Here is a 7,232-nt window from a genome sequence, read left to right as displayed (position 1 = left end):
AGTAAGTTATTGAGGAGAAAGAAGTTTCACAAAGATTAAACCAAAAATTTGTGTATTGTTTAATAAATTAAGTTATTGAGGAGAAAGAAGAAATTATACGTGAATACATTCATATGGATTTTTTGGAAAATATTTTTAAAGGAGACCCATCTGAGATTCGTATAGCTCTTCTGGAAAGCAATTTCGTATTCGTACTCAGCCAAGCTAATGCTTTCTTTATGAGATGTGTAATATTTGGTTTTAATACATAATTAATACATTATTACTATATAATAATAACACTCTGTAATAATAATAAACGCGTGAATAAATAAATAGTAATAAGAAGAATATTTTAAAAAATGTGTGAGTGTGTGAATGAGTTTCCACTTCTTTTGCGCACAATCTGTCTAGTCTAGAACAATAATTTCTAGATAGACCTAGACAATCTGTGGTGTTGTATGCCGCCAATATGAATATAATGCAGGTGTACAATTTGTGCTGAAGTTAGAAACGGAAACTGAAAGTTTGATTTCCTTTCGGCAAATCTACTTAGAAAAATTTCATCTATGGTAACTTTAACAAACATGCATTTTGATTGAATAATTATGCCGCAAAAAATGCAAAGATGCAATTTGAATTCATTTGTTTTCTATTTTCAAAATTTGTACAAAACTTAAGTAATTTACTTAATTTTTTTATGAAATAAAAATTGCTGTTGTACAGGCATCAAAGTAGGAACACTGTGCTTTTTATAGATTCAATAAATTGAAGGTAATTGCTATTCTAGGAAGGCTATTCTTTTGAACATTTTCTTGCCACTGTAAATTGTAGAAATTCATGGATTCAACCTTTTTTTAATTTTTTTGAAGGCATATATATAAATATGTATGTATATATTGATTATGTATACATTGTTGTAAAATTCGCTTTTGTAAGATACAGTCCGTATCACTGGATCGTTGATATTTTGATCAAGAGAAATACGCTTCAAATTTCTTTGGTTTACAGTTATATTCCCTACCAGTAGGACCATTTATTTACAATTATGTTCCTTAAATATAGGATTATTCACAATTTATTTTGGTCGTACTCTCGACTTCTATGTTCTTGCCCGACTAACTCTCCCTTCCACAAATATTCCATTTATATACATTTTTACCATATCTAAATTTGTGGTTTTATTTCTAAACCCAGCCTGCTTTTCCTCTAATCGTTTTCATCGACCTGCAGCTGCATGGAGCGCCTGCGAATGTGCACTTAACTTTTACCTGGCTGCTTTTCCGCTAATCATTTTCATCGGCCTGCAGCTGGGTGACGCGCCTGCGAATGCGCATTTGGTTTTTCCCTCTTTAGAGAATTTATTATTAGAGAAAATTATTTAGCTGAAATTAACTGGATTTGGGATTTTCGTAACAATATTAATGAGCTTTCTGTCTTTAGCGGAGGTAAGATGATTCGGCCAAAAGGACGCCCACGTTTGCGAAGGACAAAGCGTTAATGTCAATTTTTAGTAATTGTATGTGCGTATGTTCACTGAAAAGGATGAAAAGAAAGAAAAAATATTGTTTATTCGTCAATAGAGTTAACCAGAAAATTATATATTTTTTACATACCGTGAGACAACTTTTTTTTATACAATCTAAGAAAATTTTTTATTCCTCACGAATATCAAACAAACAAATTTTGTATTTTTTCAATTTATTCAAGTTTCACTAAAATAGGTAAATAGTCTGTAAAATATCTGTATCGGGACATCGAAAAAGGAGTTAAAACTATTTTAAAAAGACTCTCATTTTAATTTGAGTTACTATAAATATTAAATTTGATTACAAAAAATCGTAAAAGTGCTAAAAAAGCAATTCTTTTAAGGCATTAAACTATCGTTTTTTCTTTTGATATTTTTAAATGTGATGTTTTTGTTTAGCGATAAGCTTTAAAATTAAATATATATTTATCGTTCTATTGTGCAATACATCAATATAATGCAGAGAAAAGGAAACATTTCTGATTGGTACTTAATATAATGCGTAAAGAAAGAATTTAATATTTATGCTTACAGCATTTATTTAATAAATAATCAAACTATTTTAATATGTGGTGCATCAGCATTTCACCACGTTTCTTTATTTGGGACAGATTAGGCCAAACGAGTTCATTATTTTTGTAAGAATTTCTACGGTTTCTACACACAGTGAAACTGTGTGAAACAATACTAGACAAAAATATCAATTTTCATGGGAATCTGAAAAAAACATAGAGTTAGGTTGGTTTAAGAATCTATAATAATCAATCAACCAATTGAGCTTATTTTACGATCTTCGCAGAAGGCATATTTAGTTCCTGTGATAAAGTTTTAACATCGACTTGGTAGTTCGATTCTAACAACAAAAACAAAACGATAAAATGGCATAAATCCTTCTCAGTGGAAAACGCAGAAAGGCAGCCATTGAAGAAATATTTCAGAAAGCTCTGCTTTTTTGATTTGATGAGATTAAATATACAATCCATATATAGTATCATTTTTAATTGTAGAAAACTTTCTGCATACAGAACACTTTCTTGCAAACCAGAAATTTCACAATAGACTAAAAATCGTAATTTAGACTAACGGGGTTCCCTTATTACGTTATATTATCGATAATCGAATGAAAAGATATAAGAATGGAGGTAATAACAAAAAGGTTAGTCCAACTTTGACTTAGGCCATGGATCCAACCGATTATTAATCGGGCCTCTAACAATGTGTCCTCGTTCCAATACGCGCTTAAGCAAATTCTTTTAACACAATTTCTAATGTGTTCTAATTGATTATATCGCTGAAAATAATGTGAAACTTTTCTCAAATAAATTAACAATCTGTAAAAAATCATAAAAATCATTTGCTTTAAAGGAACCTTTATAGATTGATGATAGCTGAGAAGTGTTCCCTTTATAGCAGCTTTCATTAACCTCTACGAGACAGTTCACCGTGTTTGAAAATAAAAAAAAAATTCCAAAAAATTCCATAAACATTTAAAACATCAAAAGGCGTAACATATAGTACATAAGATTTGGTTCTAGTTATTATTAATTTGAAATTTTAAATTCATCATGTAAAAAATGTAAAATTATTATATAAATAAATTAAAAAACATTGATCGTTGTTTCATTTATATTGTAACGAGTCCTCTTGGGCAGGGTTAGCTTAACCACTCCAAGACTCTTTCCAAGAATATTTATGAATAACAATTGTTTGGACCTTCAGCTATGTTCTTATTTACTCTTTATTTATTTACACGGAGATTTTAGTGTACAAGCGAATGTTGAGAGGCGTAGGGGGAAAAAACTAGCGTGCTTCTCAGTCGTTCCCGATTTATTATCGTACTTTCTCTTTCCCATTTCCGAACCGCGAGTTTCTGTAACAGAGGAGAATACGCCGCGAGTGTCAAAATAGTCTAACTAGGCCTTCAGAACCACTCGTCTGTCCTACATTGTCTCATGTCGCAAACCGCGTATCCCTTAGTCCAATCAGTCCTTCAGGGATGGCGATTAAGCTAACCGTCTCATCCCCTATCCGAAAAAGTCAACAATACTATTCGTTATTCAGGGATGGCGATTAAGCTAACCGTCACATCCCCTATCCGTAAAAGTCAACAGTACTATTCGTTATTGAAGGATGGCGATTAAGCTAACCGTCACATCCCCTATCCGTAAAATTAAAAAAAACCCTGGTTCCAGTCAACTCTTTAATTAATGAAGTCTTACCTTTGGCTGCTATGACACGACTGCAAGGCTGAGCGTAATGCGATGCGCGCTTTTATAGTCGCGATCACCATCGCTGTCCCGCTACTTGTTTACTTATGTATTGAGATAATATGCTTATACGTGTGCTTAGGTTAGGCTGGCTTCAATGTGTTTGGCAGACTTTCTGCCGCAAACTCAACTCCGACCTGTATGAAATTACTTATACATATCTTAGCACTAATACTATCTTATGTGCCACTTATGTCTATCCTATTGCTATGCTATTTGCCTGAGGTTTACCGCTATTTTTCCTTTTTTTCTTTTCTTATTGCTATGTTTGCTCGTATGCATAATGCTCCTTTCCATCTGCTTTTGTAAGACACTGACCCAGGTACCAAATCGGATGATTTGGTGGCCGTTAGGTCTGCGCTTGCAATATGCTCACTTCGGTAGAGGGTTCTTTTTTTTTCTTATATCTCTATCCTATGTATACATTACACTTTTTGCATGCAGTTACCTGTTAATACATTTTCATATATAACTTTTGCGTTTGTATATTTTTTTGAGTGCGTTTTCATGGCTTATGTGAATACTTGGTATACATTTTGTGTGAGTAGCTTATATGTTCATATTTTTGAGTACATTTTTGGAATACATTTTGTGTGTGTAGCTTGTATGTTCATATTTTTGAGTACATTCTTGGAATACATTGTGTGTGTGTAGCTTATATGTTCATTTGAGCGGGAGGAGGCTGATCATGATCAGTAGACAGACGTGTAAACGGACAAATCGGACTGACTAGTTGATGTCTGCGGGTAAACGTTTAGGCGGACGGACTGGTTATTAGTAAGGGAGCAAAACGCTTCCTTACAATATTTAACTTGATAATTATTTATTTTTACTTTTTAGCGAATTAGGAAAATACAAATAAGAAAGTGTAACAAATATTTTTCCCCATTTAAAAATAAGAAACAATGTACTTTAGGTTAATTTTTTGAAGCATGCAACTCAAGCTATATGTTTATCTACACACAACGCATGACTCTTTGCCCTTTAATTAGAGTTCGCCAATTACCTTATTACACTTTTTTCTCGTTAACGGTCTATATTAAAACACAAGCGCATTCCTTATGAAATGTATTAATTTGGAGAACTATTATTAGGACCTCGAAAAAAGATTATAAGTTCATTTGATATAAAAGCGTCAACCAGTGTGAAAGAAGGAACGTGTCGGAAGGATTACATCCGTTGAATAGTGTTTCATTGTTCGCAATTGAAGGAATATGCTTAGATTGCTGGTATGTAGCTGACCTGACGCTGTTTTATATTTTGCAGACATCAAACTTGGACCGCCGTTTAATCTTCTTTTTTAATATTAGAAAATATACAGGATTTCCGGCTAGAAGCGTCTCACAAAGTTTTAAATTTCTTAACACATTTAAATTAATTATTTACTGCCTCTCTTATATGTGGATATCAAAATCAAGTAGAAGTTCAAGGTTACAACTTGTGAAGATAATTCTCTTACTAGTTTGAAATATTTTTGCCAGGTTTAGAAGAATTATGTACAGGAGAGAAGTAGCAGTAGATGAAACAGAGAAAGAAATAGAAGTAGAAAATGTTGAGGAAAATAGGAGGATAATGGACACGACGGGGAAAACAGAACTCGACGATGGTACAATACATACAACGCCGTCTAGCCCCGTATTTATCTTAGAAAATACCGTGGCGGCACTGATACGGCAGATTGAGCAGCTTAAAGATGAAAATGCTGCATTGAAACCAAATCAAGGCCAGGAAGTCGAAGCAACAGCTGACAGCGGAGTGCCAGAAACTGAGGCACTTAAAGAAGTCGTGGCGAAATTGACTCCTCATGATGAAATAGTGCAGTCACACTTTGATGAAGTGTATACTAATCGAATGACCGTCTACAACCGAGCTGAAGATAGGCTTCTCGGATACGGATCAGCGCCAAGCGCTATATAGACGTTGGAGTACAGAACAGTCCTTGTCTGCGCCGTACGAAGCCTGATACTGGCTTTTAACATGCTGCTTAGCGCCCACCGGATCACTCGTTACAAAGGTGATGCGGATCAACGCAGACATGAGAGCTGTTGCCTGCGTCAGAATGACCGCCAAGAAAGGCACAACAAAGGGGTTTACAAATGGTGTCTACGAACGGAAACGAACAGGCGATAGTACTAGTCGTATATTCCTAACATTGCTAATATACGACTACATCCACCTATTAGACGGAATAAAAGTAAAACAAAGGAGAACCCTCAATTTGACTTCTCCATACAAACCAAACCATCGCAAAGAAACGCGCCCAGCTCTGGATTCTGGGCGCGGAGGGGCTGCATACCAACATCACCTTCACCACGGTTTTTGACCGAAATAGTGCATTTTTCAACAACATAACCCCAGCCGCGCTGCAAGATGCAATTAACACAAATGTGTGAGGAATATGATTTTTGCGAAGAGGTGAGCGCCAAAAACTACCAAAGGACCCGAAAAGTAACTCGAGCTTCACCTCTAAATACCTGGAGCCGGACTTCCCGAAACAGCAGGTCAACGAGGTGTTCCACCAAGCGGACGACGTATTCTACGTAGCAATGAACCAACACATGGTGGAACGGGACATAGGCAAGCGCGTGTAAGCGACAGGGGTGTCACAGCCTGCCTTCTTCAAAGAAAGAGGATCCTGCAGCAGCGGAAGTAGCCACCGCATCAATTTGCTTGGCTCCATATTATATATACTTTTAACAGGCAAAACTTGGAGAGAAACCTCGGATATCAACTTATCGTCATTCTAAGGTAAATATATTATTCTATATTTCAATACCTAATCTTTACTAATTAACTTTCTTCCGTAAATTCCATAAATTACTTATTTACTTACTTCTATTTTAGTTTACAAAAGATCCACCCACCATACGAACAAGGAGAAATCGTGCATTAAATACAGTAAAGTGAAGGTAAATATATTATTATATGTTTATGTTTATATTTACCTCTTTACTTTCTCATATTTTAATTTAGATTAAAGAGGACGAAAACACCGGCGACCACCGTCTTATATATGTGCAAATTCGCTGTATGCCAAAGGTAAGTTTGTGTTTATTTTTACTTATTATTATTTATAAATTATTCATTTGCTGTTGTTTCATTTTAGATTAAAAAGAAAGGCATTCGCCTGCACTATCGTTCAGCGGGATGCGATACTCCATAGGCCAATGATAAGTTTGTGGTCATCTTTATATATAAAATTTAGTAATTACATTAATTTACCTTTGCAAATATCAACACACCGGCACAGCAGCGATCCTTATGTATTTATATTAGTTTGGGGAAAAAGAAATCCATTATTTTTTCGGCAGATGGCTGCACTGATAGATTTCTCGTAAAGTATCGATCAAACAATTTCCGATACTGTACATTTACATACTGTATATTTCGCAGTAAAAAATTCTTTTGCTGTTTTTTGTTTGGTGCATTCAGTTGTGAGTTACAGCGTGTTAAAAATG

At 34.7% G+C, this 7,232-nt stretch overlaps 1 long non-coding RNA gene across 1 annotated transcript; it reads left to right on the top strand.

Moving 5' to 3' along the window:
- Positions 1 to 6,607: 6,607 nt before the first annotated feature.
- LOC119643288 lies at positions 6,608 to 6,993 on the top strand. The gene is made up of 3 exons (XR_005248255.1): positions 6,608 to 6,683; positions 6,748 to 6,813; positions 6,881 to 6,993. It is a non-coding gene; the product is annotated as an uncharacterized LOC119643288 (long non-coding RNA).
- The last annotated feature ends 239 nt before the right edge of the window (positions 6,994 to 7,232 follow it).

This window comes from Glossina fuscipes, unplaced genomic scaffold (genome assembly GCF_014805625.2).
Source record: "Glossina fuscipes isolate IAEA_lab_2018 unplaced genomic scaffold, Yale_Gfus_2 60022, whole genome shotgun sequence".
Taxonomy (NCBI): Eukaryota; Metazoa; Arthropoda; class Insecta; order Diptera; family Glossinidae; genus Glossina; species Glossina fuscipes.
The sequence above is the reverse complement of the archived record's forward strand: the minus strand, read 5'-3'. Positions and strand labels throughout refer to the sequence as shown.